Here is an 18,798-nt window from a genome sequence, read left to right on the forward strand (position 1 = left end):
CCCTTAGGTGTGTATAGTATTTGTGGGGAAGGAAATGTTTGAATCAAAAGCTATGCAAAGTCTACACTTTGCAATTATCTATTGCTGAGTAATCACCTCAAAGCTTGGTGGCTTTAGACAGTAATAAATTTTTCTCTCTAATGCTGTGGTGGATGACAGGGCCCAGATGATGGTTCTCACTGGGGGTCTCAGGCAGTTGCACTCAGATGGTGTCCAGGGCTGGAGTCATTTGAAGACTGACCTGATGTGGATAAGCACTCCTGCGCCTGGGGCTTTAGCTGGGACGGCCGCAGCAGCTGGGGACTAGCTAGTATTTCAGTCTGTCTGCATGGCCCACCACATGGCTGGCTGGGGCTTCCTTACAGTGTGGTGGTCTTGTGGTTGGACTTTCTGCTCGGTGGCTGCCTTCCTCTAGAGCCTGTGTTCCATGACACCAAGGTGAAATCTGCGAGGCTTCCTGGGAGGTGGCTTTGATGTCAGGCAGCGTTGCCTCTGCCGCACTCTGCTGGCCTAAGGTGAGCCGCAGGGTCAGCCCAGGTTCAGGGAGAAAGAACAATACAAGGTATGAATACTGGAGGCCATCACTGAAGGCCAGCCACCACAGTGCAGATAATAGATGAGACCTCTGACTATCTGTATTCCCTGTCGTGGGACCTGTGAATAAATGGGCATTTAGAACAGCAGATTTTCAATGCATGAGGCACAGACGTGAGCAACACAGGCAAAACCTGTTGTTGTGGTTCTTGCATTGTAGTGGGAGACCTAGAATAAAAAAGTAAACACATAACACAGTTTCAATAGATAGGAGATATAAAGAAAATAAAATAGCAATAGAGAATGAGGGAGGCCCACTTTACGTGGGAAGATGAGGGAAGCCTCTCTGAGAGGTGCCATGTCAGCTGAGACTTGGAGGAGAGAGAGGAGGAGGCGCATGAAGTCTGGGTGCACAGCTTCCCAGCCAGAGGGAAAAGGGTGTGTAAAGACCTCGAGACAGGTCTGAGCTTGGCATTTTTCTAGGAACAGCAAGGAGGCCTCTGTTCTCCACTGTCTGGAGTGTGAGGAGGGAAGATCAGGTTGTCAGGACATGATCTTACAGGGTATTATCTTCGCTGTCCATATGTTTATTATTCATCTTCTTCCACAAGAATGGAATCTTCTCTAAAACAAAGGACTTGTCTGTTGTGTTTATCACTCTATTCACAGAGCCTAGTGCATGTTAGACACTCAAATAATACGCGTCGAATAAATGAATGAATCATTGGGTGGTTGCTTCCAGGCGCTGTAGATGACCTGAGAAATTCTAATGTTGAATGGTATTGACCACCTTTTGCAATTTGCAGGGGGAGAAAAGAATGAATGAAAAAGAAATATACCTTAAATCTCCCTTTCCTTCCCTCTGGCTCATGGTACTTATCGCCTGTGGCTGGTCCACTGGGAGTCTGAGAGCTCTGGGAGGTCCTGTGGCTCCCAGATGGTCTAGCTCCAGAGAGTCCAAGAACCACTGTTTATAACCCACAGGAAGCAATTTTAAGTTTTGGAACCTCTCCTATTTTCTTAGAGAAACATTCGCACAGCTCCTTCCTGTCCTTGTTTTGGGGTCGAATGGTCACACCGTCGATGGGAGGACTGGCCTGTTCCTTCCTCGGGGCCTGGTTCAGCGGCTCTCCTTCCTCCCCTTCCCTGTGTGTTCCGACATGCCACACCACCAGCTGCTGTTCTGAAGCAGCTAATATTTAATTGCTGTTGAGTAATTTCTCCATGTTACATGTTTTCATACTATGTACTTACATGCCTTTTTATTGCCTTCTCTGACTTTTTGTTCTTTTTACATACTTTGAATCTGTTTTTCCTTCTTGACAATTCCTGTTAGCATTTTGTTACTTTCTCTTCCAGACTGTTTTATACGTAGTACTATTTGTTTTAAAACATTGTTTAACAAATAAGCTGGCAAAGAAGGAACAAGGGAAAAGGGAATGCAGAAAGCACCAGGCAACGAAGAAAAGTTTGCTGTTTCTCTCAAGAAACTACAGATCTGCTTTTGCTTTTTGGTTGAATCTTACGCATAGACCCTTCACTGGAGGCAGGTCATGCTATCTGCCCTTCCTTTCTTCTAACAAGCCAACATTTTTTGATGCCTTTAGGTACCAGGCTATAAGCTGGGTGATGGAGATTTAAAAAAAAAACACCTGCTTATTATAAGTGAATTTGTAGTCTGGTGGGAAAGACAATAAACAGATATATACCAAACAGACATACACAGAACCTTAGTCAAAAATGATTGTGTTCATGTGTCATAACCAGACCCTTGGACCAAGTGACATCGTGATGTCAAGTGACGGGAAGGAGCAGGGCACGGCCATGTGATGCTTCAAATTCCTGTGTTTTGGGTCACATCCAAGTCACCTCCCCCACCACCTCCCCGCACCCCCTATCTGCATAACTTGTCCAAAAGGCCCTAGGCTGGAAGTCAGGAGAACTGGGCTCTAGACCAGGCACTGTACCTTGTGCCAGAATGTGAACATATTAATGGAATACAGCATTGCAGTAAGAATGCTGGCCTCAAGGAAAGGGCTCTAGACCTCAGGGTTGCTGGACTATTGCTTTCTGCCTTCCATAGCCTATGAAAACAAGGGGAAAAAGAAAACGTTTTTACGCAGCAATGTTGCATCTACCAATTGCAAAATGGCAATTTTAAATAAACTTCATGATGAGGGAGTAATTATTGAAATTTGTTTACAAGTAAAAGCATACCAGATGAAAACAGAATGTTTCCCTGTGTGTTATGATCACAGATGAATTAGAACCAGAATTTAATTCTTACTTTTAATAGTAGTCAGTCAAAGAAATAAAATGAAAATTTCGTCTGTCTTCCATATTGAAAAATATATGGTAAACTCTTTAATATAACACATATTAGAGGGAGAGTCAAAAGTCAGAAATGCTTGGTCCTATTGAATCTCAAGCCCCCAGATTTTGAGAAAATGTTGTATACTTTTGTATCAGACACTACAGAGAAACAGGAGATGAGATCTGGGGGCAATGGTCTTGGCTCCTAGCTTCCCAGTGGTGCCCCCCAGGTAGTCCTGCATCATTTGCATTTCTGTCCATGGTGTGCAAGGCGTGGCCTGTGGTATCCTTTGAGGAAACACTCCCCTGTTTGAACTAGTTAAGTAGAGTTGTCCTGGCAATAAAAGAGCCTAACTGGGGAGGGGTGCTGGGTAGCACAAGGGAATGGTTAAGTCAGACTGGTCTGAGAATCCAAACGTGCATCTTACTACCTTGGACAAGTGACTTACATCCTGAAATCCTCAGTTTCCTCATCTGTGGGGAAAAAATGGAAATAGCAGTAGTATCTGCTTCATAGGGGAATTTAAAGAGCTAATGTCTATAAAGAAATTAGTCCTGTATGCCAGGTACATACTAAGCACTCAATTTATATAAACTGTCGATTATCATTATCACATTGTTATTGATCAGAATAATTTTTTAACAAATTGAGGGTATTGCCCTCCCTTGGTTCATTAGCCCTCATTATTTAAATACCCTATGGAGCATTATGTCATATGCTAGAGGGAGTTACTAAAGCTACAGAAAATGTAACCTCTGCTCTCCTCAGAGTCCTCAGCCCTCTTCAGGCTGATTTCCTCATGTCAGATGCCAAAGCTGCATCCTTAGATGAGTGGCATTGAAAAGTTTAACTTGCTAGATCTCAGCTATCAACTCTCATGTGTCCTGAATTTTTTCCTCTCTCTGATGGCTTTGCCACTGTAAAAGCTTTAGCTTAACTGTGAAGGAGTGGAATTGAGAGCTAATCAGTATGGACTCTTACATAGTGGAGGCTTATGATAGGTAGGGTGACTGTATGCCCTGGTTTGGCTGGGACCATCCTGATCTGGTCCTGCAGTTCTGGTATAATTATAATAGGGTCCCCTTTCATTCTCAGAAGGTGCCCCTGTTTGAAAAAATTATTGATAACCAAACTATAGTGTTTACCAAACTAAAATATCATATTAGCTCAGGTATTTTAACTAGGCACCTAGCCACCCAAACTCTAGGATCTGATTGCCTTGGTGCCCATCAGGCTGCCCTGTCGCTCACTGTACTCCTAACTTTATTAAAGGACCTGAGAGTTATCAGAATGGTAGCATGAAACAAATGTATGAAGAAATGTCAAATGATCACAGTTCCTCAAAAAACAACTCAAAGCTCATGCTCCATTGATATCAGATCAGAGGCACATCTAAGCGCAGAATTGATAGCTTCATGACCCAGCCAAGATTTGGGTTCTAAGTGACCATTATTACTACGCACCTTGACTTAGCTAACCATCAGGCAGAATTTCCAATTAGTCCTCATTGAGTCACACTTAGGTTGACACTGAGGTTGCAAACAATCTGGTTTAATTCCCTAGATGCTTTCTTTAGTCATTTTCCTCTGGAAGAAAGAAATGGGCCAACTGACTCTTCTACAGTAAGAACTCTAAGGCTGCCGCTCCTAAGCCCCAAGGCTGTCTTTTCAGTTTTTTACTCAGTGAGCTAATTCCTTAGTGCCTTGGGTATCTAATGGTTACTCTCCTGCCAGTGAGTAAGCTTCCTAATGAAAAAATCCTATCATGCACCAGAAAACATACACAAAAAATCAGGTTTAGGATTCCTTTACTTTTTCATTTATCATTTTCTAATTCTGTTGCATGCCCTATTTAAAAGTGTGGGTAGCAGTTGCCTTACGGGGACAGACTGAGAAGGGAGTAAGGGATTCTGAGGGGTGCAGAAATGTTCTATATATTGACCTGCATGGGGTGGGTACATGGGTGTATGCATATGTAAAAATTCACCGAGTTGACACTTAAGATTTGTGCATTTTAATATATGTAAGTTAAACCTCAATTAAAGTAAAAAGAAAAGAAAAGCCTCATAACATTTTAGCCAGAACTGGTTAAAAAAAAAAAGGTATTCTGAGTTGATGAAGTAACAGAAAGAAGGAAAAAATACCTACTTATATAAAGTTTTATCTTTTTTTCTCTTGGACATCAATATGGTCTTTGTCTCCTTATTTACTCTTTTCTATGGATATATGTCTTACCTCCATTTTTACTTAATCTTTTATAATAAAACTCTAAATTATGAGAAGAGTTTGGATAGGACTTTTCCTGCCCACTTCTATTCACATATTTATTTCAGCATATAACATTGCAAATTAGCTCTTTTAATTATGCACTTTCGGCATAACTCGTGGAATAGCTATTGAAAGCTTCCTAGGCCATATTAATCATGGCTTATGAACAGTATGTATCTTCACCTCTTGGTTTCCAGTTTCTCATATGACTGATAAGCTAGTTGAACTGTATAATCAAAAGGATCAAGATAAAGAACAAGTATTTTAACATAAAATAGATGCTTTGCAAATCAGAGGCTTCCAGATATTTTAGAAAATATTTTATACCTTCAAATATCCTATCTTTTATTTTTCAGTCTACCTCCAGAGGGTACTCTATTAATGTGTAGCCAGTCATATAATGATCTAAGATTTAGGTGAGTTCAAGAATGAGATTTTATGCATGTGGGTAAAATTTACAATGTTTTCAGAATCTCTCCACTGGCCTTAGTGCATCTCCATATCAGCAGGTGATTACAAGGGTCAGGGGAGCAAGGATATATCTGGACAGGAGAGGTTTGGTGGGGTCCCTTTTTGCAGCCAGGTCACAACAGACACACAAGTCAGCAGAAGTAGAAGTAGACGACTGCTTGTAAACAATAAACTGGTTTCTCCCACTTTATTTCTCCCTTTGATTTCAGTTTCGAAGGTAATTTGTCCTGGGCTGGGAGAAAGATTCCTGCCCCTCTTCCCCACCCCCCACCCTCCCCGAATTACAATGTAGTTAAAGAAGAGGGAAGTGGGTGGGGAGAGACTTAAATTAATCTAGTGCCATCTGTGTGCTTAGGCACTGTGCCTAGCATGGATTTCTTTAAATCTTTACAACAACCCTGTGAGGATGGTCTCCTTGCATCAGGGAAGAAAGTAAGGTTCAGAAAAGGTGGACAACTCTGCCAGGATTACACAGCTCATAATTCAGCTGTGTTAATGTCCTGAGCATGCTCTTTTCGTGCTTGTCTGTGGTGATCTCACAGACGTGAAGTCTGAAGGGATTAAAATATTCAAAGGGATTTTAGAGATAATCTCATCAATCCCACTTGTTTGGAGAAAGGCAATGTGGTCTAGGGAGTTTATATTATAGTATCCATCTGGGCAACTGCACAGCTTAATTGCCATTTTCTCCTAGAAATTCCTGCTACTTCTCTCCCCACTTCCCCACCTCATCCTGCCCCCCTAACCTAGCACAGTTAGAATTAAAGTCCTCTGCATACTGTATTGTATGGTGGGCAAGGGTCAATGGCATCTGGAGCCTGGGTTTAAGTCCCTGATCTCTCACTTATGAACTGTGTGACCTTGGGTAAATTGCTTGACCTCTCTGAGCTTCACTTTCCTCACTGTAGAAAAGGAGAGCATAATAGTACCTGTCTCATATAGTGGTTGTCATAATTAAAAGGATTAAAACGTGGAAAGACCCCTGGAACAGGTGTGATGTGTAATGAGCATCTTATGAGTGTTAGCGATTAACTTTGTTATTCTGCTGCATAATGCGTCTCTCTTGGTTACGTGTGTACAGACTTATGTTCCCAATGAGATGATGCCTTGCACATCTTTGTAATTCTCCCCTCAGTGCCAAGATCAGTGCTTAACAATTCTAGACACTGAACAAATGCCTTCTGGACTCATTTCATTTTCTTAGTTAATGATTTCCCAAATTTTCCATGTTTTCCAAATCTCCCCAGTTAATGACTCCATCAGGTGCAGAACCCAAGCCTTCTGGACCTTATTCTGTGACTCTAGAGGGTCCTGATTATTGACTTCCCATCTGGTGTTTTCCCTGGATTCCTCATGACTTTTAGAAATGTAAAAGTACAGGGGTAATTGCATATGTCCATGATTCAATCTGGGAATTAATGATTTCTTTGCTGTTCCTCTAGGGGATTAGACTGATTTACTATCCCTGGTATAATGTGGTTGATGCAAACTGGTCTAATGTAACAAGTAATAGTAATATGTACTTTCTACCCACAGCTTCCCATTTCTGTTGAAACTGTACGTCAATTCTGCCTCCAAGCCACCATGAGGAAAAGTGAGGCATTTAACTTCTCTGCTCCCCTTCACGTGCTCCTCTCTGTCAGATACTGCGGTCATAGAATGGCCTAGTGTAAGCCAGGCCTTCATTTCCTTGGGTTTTGTTGAGATTGGAATATTGGGACTTCCTGATTTTAGGGATGGTAGCTATTGTTTTTTGATTTCCACTCAGAAAATTTAACCATGGCACTGGACAGGTTAAAAATAGCACCAGATAATTGTTTTAAAAAATATGGTAGGTAGAATGTTGTGACAGGCTTTCTAAAAATGTGCACAGCAGCTATCAGACGTTTAGCATTCCATCCTCTTTTGGCAAAGTTGTGCATGTTTTTTTAATGTCAAATTTCAGCTCTGTTGTTTTAAGATTCAAATATTGTTCAGTGTCTACTTTTTGAAAAAATGCTGCTGTTATCATTCCATTGTGAACTTATAAGTTGTTCTTTCCATGTAGCCTCTCCTTATTAGCAGAACTTGGGGGATAAATGTATGCATTTAGAAAGTCTCCCTCTAATCTCTGGGAAGGTTTGGAGACTTTTATGTTACTCAGTGTGAATCTTTTAGTCTGTCAAAATCTGTAATCAGGAAATAGGAAGCTGTTTTTAAATAAGATGAAAGTCACTGCAGGAAATTTTGATGTATAGAATTAACAATGAGAAAAATGTAAATCTATTGAATACTTAATTTTTCATTGAGTTTACTTTCATCTATATTACATTCTTTTTTTTTTTTTTACTGCTCTTTCTCCCTCAGGCCCTCACTGTGTGAGGGCAGGTTAACTGTGCCTTGTTGAGCCCTCTATTCCTAGTACCTATTATAAGCACTCAATAAATACTTCTTGAACCATAAATGATGACAATAAATTAGAAAGACACTACATATTACAGGCAACATCCAAGTTAGAAATGCATTGTGTTCGAAATGGCATTTTGTATTTCATTATTTGGGGTACAGAATATATTTTCTCAAATAAAGAGTAATGTGAAAAGAATTTTCACATTGTGAAATGTGAAAAGATTCTTAGGTTCACTCGTAAAAATCAGTTTATATCATATCATAAATTCTGTTGTTTTAGCTACTCCACAAGCAAACTTCTCTGGGTCAGATTGGGAATCAAATCATTTTAAAGCTTGTTTATATAGTGAAGGCACATCTTATCCTACAGTGAGCTTCCCACTGAATTCAAGAATAAGGTTCCCTTTGTCTTATCTCCTTCCTGGGTGAATACGAGTCAAAGGTATCCAGAGAAATGAGACCCTGCCTGCAAAGGGGTAAATACTATCTTCTCCAAGGCTTTGCAGGAGATGCTACCCAACTCCTGGCTCTATAGGGGTACTCTCCCCACATTATATTCCCACTAAATTACGAGAACTTCTAATAATTTAACCATATATCCTGTATACTTACCTGGGGAATTATGGTTGTTCAGAGTTCTCTTTTATAATGACTGGACTGTCATGTCTCCCTACTCATTTGTCCCATTTTAGCCCTTCAGGTCCTGTAGACTTGTTCTACAACATGATTAACCCTTGCATATCTGAGCTGACACTCATGCCCTCTAAAGAAAATAGTGAAGGAAAACTCTGAAACAATTTTGAAGCTACTATAGATCCACAGGCCTTTACCTAAAACCCCTGGGGCCAGGTGTGTTTTGGAATACAGAGAGATTTTTGGATTTTAGAAAGGTAATGTGACCCATATGTGCATGTAACATAATATCCCCAGCTTGTAGCTGAACAGAGCAATATTTCTTCAGCTAAATGTGTAAATATTCCCACTAAGGGAGATAAATACTGCTTATAGGCCCACATCATTTCAATTCAGGTTCTGCTAATAAAATTATAAAAGTTGGTTTTCAGAGCTCTATCTCAGAATTGCCAGTAGGGGATTGTGAATTTGTAATACCTAAGAGTCTGTGTCTCAAAGAATATATAGATGAAGGCTGTCCCAGTCCTAAAACCCTAGATGGGTTCTCGGGCAGCAGGGACCGTCCCCAGACAGAGGAGAACGCCCCCTTGAGGAGGAGGCTGAGCATGTCCTTCAAGGCTGTATTTATCAATTCTTCCTACCTCAGCCGGCCCTTGGGCTCATTAGCCATAGATTTGTTATTAGTGGGCTGATTGCTTATGAAGCCAGGTTTTCTGAGTTGGCTGAAAGAACTGCCACACTTGGAGAGATTTCTTCCACTTGGGATAGGGTGACAGGAAGGCACAGGGGTGGCCCAGAGCCTCAGTGGGGTTGGCAGGAGCCGCGCAGATACATGAAACTCCAGGATGCCGTTTTAGGCGCTGGAAGGGAGGGCTGTACCAGACCAGGGTGGGGCCTGGATCCTGATTCAGGGACCCCCACCTGTACGTCTGATGTTTCCTGTGGCTGGCTCAGCAGGCACAAAACAGTGACATTTAGCTAAATACAACCAACCAGTGAGTTTTGTGAGAATTTGAAATTGAACTGGGAACTTTCCAGTTTACTGTTGGCCCCATGGTCCTTCTTCTGTGATTTACACATTGTGTCACCTGCTGGGATTACAGTGTCTGACCCTGGTGTATGACCTGGGGTCATAAGGGTTACCTCAGGATTTAATTGTCTGAGCTTAACCAGGAGCAGGGACATGGTCCCTCAAGATAAAGTACCACTGTTCTATTTGATAATAAACTTTCCAGTTTAAGTACCGGAAGTACTAAAAGTAAAGCAGATCTGAATCCAGAAGTTTCCATAAAACATTCCCTCTTGTTCTGGAAACTGAAATGGCAGGTTCTCTCCTGCTGCTTTTGACTTTTCAGCCTCTGACATCATTCCTTTTCTTCTCTTTTTAAACTTCTAGCATGGGAGCATTGATTAATACTGAGTTTGCTCATAGATTTTCTTGGATTAGTTTTAGCAATAAAAAAAAAGCTTAAAGAAAACAAAAGGAAATGAAGTGAGCTTTTGTTAGTGCCAGTTTATTTTCCACGAGGACACGTTTGTGAGTTTGGTGTGGCCTGGCGCCATGCCAGGAGGGTCAGGAAGGCTGACCTCCTGGCATTTCCCCAGAGCGTTGTTCCTCTGCCTCCTGTCAAGCCACGCAAACTCTGAGGTGCCTTTCAGCTACAAGGGGTCGTTTTTCCAAATCATCATGTGATCCAAGTCTAAGATCATAGTTGCTAAATTCAGATTAAGGTAAAGTGAGCATATCTTGAAATGTGCCAATTAATGAAAATGATTAGAGAATGAACTTCACTAATCATAACTAATAAGTGAGGACAGATTGTACTTAACTGGGTTTGTGCACTGAGGAATTTAATTCTGAGACTAAAGGTTGACTGTTAAAAGAAAATCCTTTTTAGTATGTTTCTTTGATATATACCAGCCTGTGTTTCTTTCCTAATTATAAAACTCTTTTATCCCATTTTTCCAAACGGAACGTATTATCCAGCCATAAAACATACATAACTCTAAGTTACAAGAACTGTAACCATGAGCAAAATGATTATTCTAAACAGCTCACTTTAGGACAATGGGTTTGAGGCTTCTTCATTAATCCAGATTGGAGGTCCACAGTTCTAACTTTAATGCCTTCAGCCCAGTGGTGTCCCAAATATTCTTTAAGCTAGCTATAAGCTGTTTTATAGTCAAGAGTTATTAGGCTGGCTCAACCTTGGTAAGAAAAAATTTGAAGCTCCTTAAATGCAGAAAAACTATGGTTTTATTTCAAGAATCAGTTTATTGAGATTAGAAAAAACCTCACAAGTCCTCTGGATGTATGTTTGACTCTCCTCTTTAAATCTAACCACATCAACCCACCAGACTCTAAGCTGGATGAGAGCAGGAACCATGACTATTTCTGTGTTGTCGCCAATGTTGAGCCTCCAGAATAAACATGTAAGGAAGGAATGCAGGATGTTGAATGAACCTTTCAAAGGCTTGAGGATGTATGGCTTCAGGCAACTCAGTGTTCAAGGCAGCTCAGTTCATCCTGGGGAATTATGGTTGTTCAGAGTTCTCTTTTATAATGACTGGACTGTGATGTCTCCCTACTCATTTGTTCCATTTTAGCCCTTCAGGCCCTGTAGATTTGTTCTACCACATGATAAACCCTTAAATATCTGAGCTGACACTCATGCCTGATGCTCTTTACCTGGCTCCTGTACCTCACTTCTGCAGGCTCACATCGCTCTTTCTTTCCAAGCTGACAGAGCCGAGCGTCCCCTCTTGCTCTCAGATGCTCACCTGTGAGCAGGCTCCAGATGATACCTTTGCATAGAACCCGTGGTGGCTCAGGGAAGGCCTGACCACCTAGGACCATATGCATTCTAGAGTCTATGTAGTTGATATCTAATTAACTTTTTCATTGTTTTTTGGAGGAACCAATGTTTTCAGCTTTTCAGAGAGAACTTCTATGTTAGTTAAAAAAAAAAAACCCCGTTTCAATGGAAAGGTAGAAAATTAAATGGGAATAATTATTACCTTGGAGACAGGCTTGGCATAATGGTTCATCTGTGTGTCTTGTTTCTAAGCTGATTTATCTGGTTCAAGATAATTTGGCTCTTTGTGAAGATTAAACCTGGAGAGTTAGAGGTTCCCTCCCTGGGTGATCTGTGCCGCGCATGTTTCTTCCTTGTTAGCCAGGCCAATCACTGGGACTACCAAGTCTGATTCCAAGAAACTAAGGTTTCCCCATATGGCTGCCTGATAGGAAAAGCAGAGCTTGGCAGATTCCAAAAGGCTACTGCTTAATAAAACTTTACTATATATTTCTTCAAAGGGCTGATGGCACAATTTAGCACAAAGAATTTATAGATTTTCATGCACTTTAATACTTCTTGAAGGTAATGTTTAAAACCATTCATGTGGAAGATGCAAATATGTACGTATGCAAACATGTAGGAAGTTTTATTGGAAATCATCTATTAGTGAGATAATAAGCTTACACTTGAGTGGTCAGAAATAAAGTAAAAGAAAACAGTTTTTTGCAGTTATTTGAATCTTTTGAAACTGTGGCCAGTTTATCATTGTCTGGGGAGATGGGATGCTGGGAGGGGAGGAACCTGGTGGGTGGGAGCAGGGAAGGGATAAAGGAGGAAGGAGGACAGAAAGGAGAGGGCCAGAGAAGGTAGGATGTCTCAGGCATTCCGAGGAGCCACAGTGTCCTCCACTGTTTCCTTGCACACACTTGAGTCCTACACTATAGTGATATATTTTGTAACTCCCTGGTCAAAGTTAAACAATTCTTAAGTAACAGAAATTTATTGTTCTGGGAAAAAAGACGCCCCTGCTCTTCATTTTTCAAATATATCCTAGTTGATTGGTGTTGGTTTCTGGTTCCAAGAGGAATGGGGACAGCAAATGAGTCCCTCTACCTTTCCATGAGACAGCAGGTGATGCTTACCAGGCATCTGCAGTTGAGAAAAGGACTAAATTAGGGGCCCTCTGCCTAAGGTTTATTTCTCAAGGTTTGACCCTCACATCTGGGCTACTAAGAGCAGTGGGGCTGGCAAGTATTTCGAGGTTATGTCCTGAACTCTGTTCACAGTGATAAGCATTTCAGTATCTGTACATCCATGAGGATTCTTTCTTGGATGTCAGGGGTAAAAGGTAAAAGTCAAAGAAACTTTGTACTTCATCTGCTCTTCCTCTTACCTCTTCTCTAAAGGGCATGCTGATTACAGGAAATCACCAAGGAGTAGACATGACTTAAGCTAGAAAATCTTGGGACCGCATCAAAGAGACTGGGCAGTCCTAAGGCAGTTCCTTGCACCAGCACAGCTTGCCGGGGTCGTGGACGTCAGTACTCCTTGGCTATGACACTGCTGAGCCCATTCCAGAGGCTCCCAGTTCTTGTCCTGTAAGAGGATCTGTTTTCTTTGGATGGCGGGTTTGAAATCATCATTTTCCACCCTATTCAGAATAGACTTCACATAGCAGGCCTGAGACTACTATTTTTAGAAAAGGCCTGTTTTCAAGGTTGATTCTTAGCTGGCATATGGAGACTTGGACATTAGGGGTGTTCCCACTGTCCCCTGATAAAGGTGGCTCATTGGACCTAGACTATGCAAGCAATATGATTTATGCCAGACATCTGCTTTCTTTCTGGGAGTTTCAGTTTGGAGTATGTGCTAGGCAGGAGGTGCTTATGTGACCAGCCTCCAAAAACACCTGCTGTCCCAAGTCTCTACATGTTACTTCACTGTACACATGTTATTACATTCTTGTTGCTGGGGGCAGAGTGTGTTCTCTCTGACCTTCATGGGAGGGAGAGAGCATCAGGAAGCCGGTACACGGATTCCTCCAGACTCTACCTCTTTTTCCTTTATGACTCAGCTTACTACGTGCCTGTAATAAATCTTAGCCATGTGGACAACCATGTGCTGGGTACTGGGACTAGTTCTGGGGAATCTCCGAGTGTGGGGTGGGCTTGGGGACCCCAGACACAACCCCCTTTCTTATAGTACTCATCCTCCTACATCCCTATCTTAACTCTACACAATTTCAGTGAAAGGGTAAAAGGGAAGTGATCCTGAAAAATTACATGACAAATAAAGAAAATACTGATCTAGAAGATCTAGTTTAATGCAAGTGTGTCAGTCTTTTTGAAAATTAGGAAACCAGTTTATCTGTCATATCTATATACTTTGTACTTACAGAATATAAACTTTTCAAAAAAAAGGGACTTATTTATTAGGGTCTTTCATTAGTGTTTATTTTAAATACCAGCTTTATTGAGATATCATTCATATACCATGAAATTCACTTTTTAAAAGTCTGTAATTCAGTGGTTTTAGTGCCACTAAATGGAGCTGAGCAATTGTTGCAACTAATTCCAAAACATTTCTATCACCACAAAAAGGAACTCTATAGTAATTGATAGTTCTCACTGTCTGTTCCCCATAGCCTCTGGGAATCACTGATTTACTGTCTATCTCTATAGATTTGCTATTTTGGACACTTCATATAAATGGAACCATGTGGCCTTTGGGATTAGCTTCTTTCATCCATGTTGTGGCATGTAACAGTACTCTATTCCTTTTTATGGCCAAATAATATTCCTTTTTGTTGACATACCAGTTTATCAGTAGATGGACATTTGAGTTGGTTCTACTTTTTAGCTATAATGAATATCCATATACAAGTTTTTGTGTGGACATGTTTTCAGTTTTCTTGGATATATACTTAGGAATGGAATTGCTCAGTCATATGGTAACTCTATGTTTAACTTTTTGGAGAACCACTAAGTTGTTTCCAAAGTGGTTCCATCATCTTACATTCCCACCAACAATGTATAAGGGTTCCAATTTTTCTACGTGCTCACCAACACTTGTTAATTTCAGTCTTTTTGAGTAGAATCATTCTAGTAGGTTCGAAGCAGTATCTCAATCTGATTTTAATTTGCATTTTCCTGATGACTAATCATGTTGAGCACCATATTGCATCTTACTGGCCATTTATATATCTTTTTTAGAGAGAAAGCTATTCAAATCCTTTCCCAATTTTAAAACATGTTGTCTTTTATTATGAGTTGTAAGAATTCCTCATATATTCTGGGTGGTAGACCTTGAACAGATATATGATTTGCGAATCATATATCCTATGGATTATCTTTCACTTTCCTGATGGTGACTTTTGTATTTAATTTTGATGAGGTCCAATTTATTATTTCTTTTGTAGCTTATGCTTTTGGTGACACATCTAACTCATGTCAGATTTTATCACCCCACTTATTTTAGGAGGTTGACATCCGGCAGCCCAATTCTGTTACTTCATCATGTAAGGAGATTAAGGGTGGATGGAGATGGAGTACAATGAAGTAGGAAAACCCTGAGATTTAGTGTTTTTAGACTGAGTACAACTCTTCTATTGTGGGAATTAAGTACTTACTTTTCCCCACAGTTCTCAGTTCTATCTGGAAAATGGGGTAATAACAGTTCCTATTTCATAAGGTTATTGTGAAGTTTGAATTAGCTAATTTGTGAAAAGGGTTTAGCACTGTACCCAGCACATAAGAGGCATCTATTAAACAGTAGGTTGTAATTTTTATTAAGAGATTGTGGAACCAAAGATGGACCTAATTAAGAATTATCTGATTCTAGAACTAGAGTTATCATTCTGCTCTTAACCATGCATTTCTGAAAGGCTGCTAAAATTACATAAGACTATAGCTTTGCTGATGGCTAGAAAGCCTTTGGCACCATAAAAAACCTGACAGCTGCACAGCAGGAGAACTTTATTTCTTTTGAATTCAGGAATAAACAATGCTGTTGCTCTTTGGGAACCAAAGAAGGGCCCTCAACCAAAAAACTGTGGTGTTCACATAATCGAATGTTTCATTATGATGTATGCTTCCTATTATTTATCATAAATTAAGGGCTATTTACATAACTACATTGGAAGTTAACAACAAAACTTTCCTGTCACTGAGATATAAGACCTTAAGAAAGGTCACTTGATATTTCCATTAAATATTTACTATACAGCTGTTCCTCAAAACTTTCTTATTAATGACCCAGTCATGTGGTGTTCACAGGGACAGAGTGGTTTTAGGGCCACAATAAAACACACTCTGCTTTTATTATTATAAAAACAGATACTGATGAAAGTTCAAAGTCAAATCATCTTAGCCTGCTCTTGCATGCCAATACATGAATAAACAAGGTATCTTCCAATCGACATATACTTATTAATACTTAATACAAAAGAGCTTTCTTCTTTTCTTTTTTTTTCACTTTTGTTTAAACAGCTCAACCTAAAATTTTGCCCGTTTATTGATCATCAAAAGTTAAACTCTTGCTTGCTAATGGTATAATTATATTTCCTAATGTGAACAATTCAGGAAATATCAAAAACCCTTTGAGAAAACACGTAGTAATCCTATACTGTGAAACATTTATTTTAAGCTACATGGTTTTCTTTTTTTACACCCGGTCTACAAGAAACCCATTTTATTTATTGATTGATTAATTTACTCATTTATTTTAGTGGAATAAAGTTGATATACAATATTATATTGGTTTCAGATGTATAGCATAGTGACTTGATCATTATGTCCATTACTAGATACTTGCTATGGTAAGTGTAGTTCCCCCTGTTACCATACCAAGACATTACAATAGTATTGGTTATATTCTCTGTGTTGTACTTCTAGTCCTATGACTAATTTATTGTACAGTTTACAGTTTGTACCTCTATATACCCTTCACCTATTTCACCATCCCTCCACCACCCTCGCTATGGTAGCCAACAGTTTGGCTTCAGTATTTATGGGTCTATTTCTTGTTTCTTTGTTTTGTTTTTCTAGGTTCCACATGTAAGTGAAATCAAATAGTACTTGTCTTTCTTTGCTTGGCTTATTTTACTGAGAATGATACCCTCTAGGTCCACCCATGTTGTTGCAAATGGCAATATTTCCTTCTTTGTTAGGCCTGAGTGACACAGTGCTCTGTTTCAGTTATTCCTATCTTAACTTGCAATCCGAAAAAAAAAATTCTTAGGGATTACTTCTGTTCTAAGGCTAAACAATACCTACGTGCATATAAAGATGAGTAACATAACCTTTTCTACAAAAAAGGTGGCAGTTCAGTAGGTCATCTAGAAGCAACACGTTGTCACTAGTGGGAGAATGGCAGTGGGGTAAAATGGAAACTTTTCAATCATTACTCAGGCTGGTAAAGCAGTTTGTGAGGTGACAGCCCAAGGTAGAAATCAGCCAAAGGTGTTTTAAGAATGCGTAAGTAGTGCTTATTTATATGCTAGGTGGTTTTCTAAGCACCTCACAAATATGGTAACTCATTCACTCCCTACCTGGTGAGGGGGGCACTGTCACTCCCCCTTTAACAGGACAGGAAACTGAAGTGCACACATGCCATGCCACTGGATGAGATGGGAACCAGGAAGTCTGGCTGAGGAGTTAGTGTTCTTAGCTACTGTTCAATGCTCTTCTCAACTCAGAGAAGTTACTGTTTTATTGTTTGTAGTACAGCTGTTTGACTTCTGGAATCTCTACTTCTTCAAAATGCCCCAAATGTGGGATATAATAATATACATAGATAAAAGATTCAATACTTTTTTCCTTTCATTTAAGAAGGAAAATAAAGATACTCTCACCTTTAACTATGGTTTACTCAAAAATTAAATTCCACGCTATATATACTCCAGTATATGTAATTTATGAATTATATAGCTTATATAATGTGATCATCTTATGTAATGAAAACATGAGTGTTCATAAAAAATTATGTCTGTGTAATGGATAAATTTTATTTCCATATTTTCTAGAAGTCATTCAGCTTGGAAATACCCTTTCATACATAATACTAGCATTTTGTACAGATTTGTTAAGCTGTTAGTAAATATATCCCATTTTCTGGTGTGATGAAATACTGATAATATTTAGAAAAACTGGTCTTGGTTGACCAGCGCATCTTTATGTTAACAGCAGCAACTGGGGCTGATTGAGTTTTGTAGGGCCTGAAGCTTATAACAATATGAGGACTTCTTAAGAAAAAAATGTAACATGATGTGCAAACAGTGAACATTGAATTAGAAGAGCTTCAGTCAAATGATAAGCCCCAAAAGTTTCAGCTCCATTACCTGTATGGTAAATCCATTATTCCAGATAGCAACTAAAATAAATGTTTTAAAAGTGCTATAAAAATAAAATAATCCCTGAAAAGAATGCTTCACTCCCCACCCCACACCTGAAGGACCTTTACATTTTAAACTTTCTATATATCACCTCATTTGATTTTTTTCCCTCCTTCTAATTTCTCCCTTGCCTGAAAAAGTCCTGTTTACAGTAGCTCTCTCCATTTTGAGAGATGGGGAAAGAGAGGGCCAGTGATTTGCTCCGGGTCCCAGAAGCCTCTCTGGGCCAGGCCTCAGCCCTGTCTGCTTAGATTCTCTGCATATAAATTTGAAGAAATGATACTTTGAGTACAGATGTGAAGATGCTTCTTCCCCTAGTGTGTTCATTCTTATTTTACTGGAGAAAACACTTAGAAATTCTCAACCAAGCCAAAGCATAGACTCTCTGATTCCTGAGTATAGAACATAGTTTAACCTTGTAAACCAGAAAGTTTTTGGAAAAATGTTTTATTTTGACATGAGACAGAACTTGACCATCTGAACTTTCTTTTTTTCTAGAGATATTCACATTTTTTCCCCCAGAAGAACTGTAATTTTGAGAAAACTACTTAGCTCAGTACTTGCGGGTTTTTTTCTTTCCTGTTACCTTACTTCCATGTTTCCTAAAGATCATCATACTATGGACTTTAGCTGGTGGGGAGGGATCATAGCCTCATGGCTCTTTGGCCCTCCAGCTTTGGATCTTCCCCGCCCCACAACTCCCCAAGTTTGGATCTTAAAGTCCTCATGGTTTCTGCACATACTCAAACATGTAAAAGAAAAAATTTTTTTAGCCTCATATACGTCTGCCACCCTGTATTTAGCTCTAAGGCATTTGTAAATTATAAAATAATGCATAAGGATAATAAACAAATAGCAAAAAACCCTTAAGGGTTTGACACAGGTTTTGTGGATAATGACTTCCAACTGTGTTTCTATAGTAACATTTTGCCTACGTAGTAACTATAATAATAGTTGCAATTCTTGAGTCCTCCTATTTGCCAGCCACCAAATATAATCCGT

General features: G+C 39.7%; 1 protein-coding gene and 1 long non-coding RNA gene across 3 annotated transcripts in view; one reads left to right on the top strand and one right to left on the bottom strand.

Moving 5' to 3' along the window:
- The window catches only part of GRAMD2B (GRAM domain containing 2B), a 90,926-nt gene that overhangs the window by 59,776 nt on the left and 12,352 nt on the right, over positions 1-18,798 (bottom strand). The window lies entirely within an intron of this gene.
- LOC140846261 (uncharacterized) overlaps positions 1-18,798 on the top strand; it is a 229,035-nt gene that overhangs the window by 4,567 nt on the left and 205,670 nt on the right. Inside the window, exon 2 of the long non-coding RNA XR_012125282.1 lies at positions 7,123-7,180. This is a non-coding gene — a long non-coding RNA (uncharacterized lncRNA). The remainder of the gene's footprint in view (positions 1-7,122; positions 7,181-18,798) is intronic.

The sequence above is a fragment of the Manis javanica genome, chromosome 14 (assembly GCF_040802235.1).
Source record: "Manis javanica isolate MJ-LG chromosome 14, MJ_LKY, whole genome shotgun sequence".
Taxonomy (NCBI): Eukaryota; Metazoa; Chordata; class Mammalia; order Pholidota; family Manidae; genus Manis; species Manis javanica.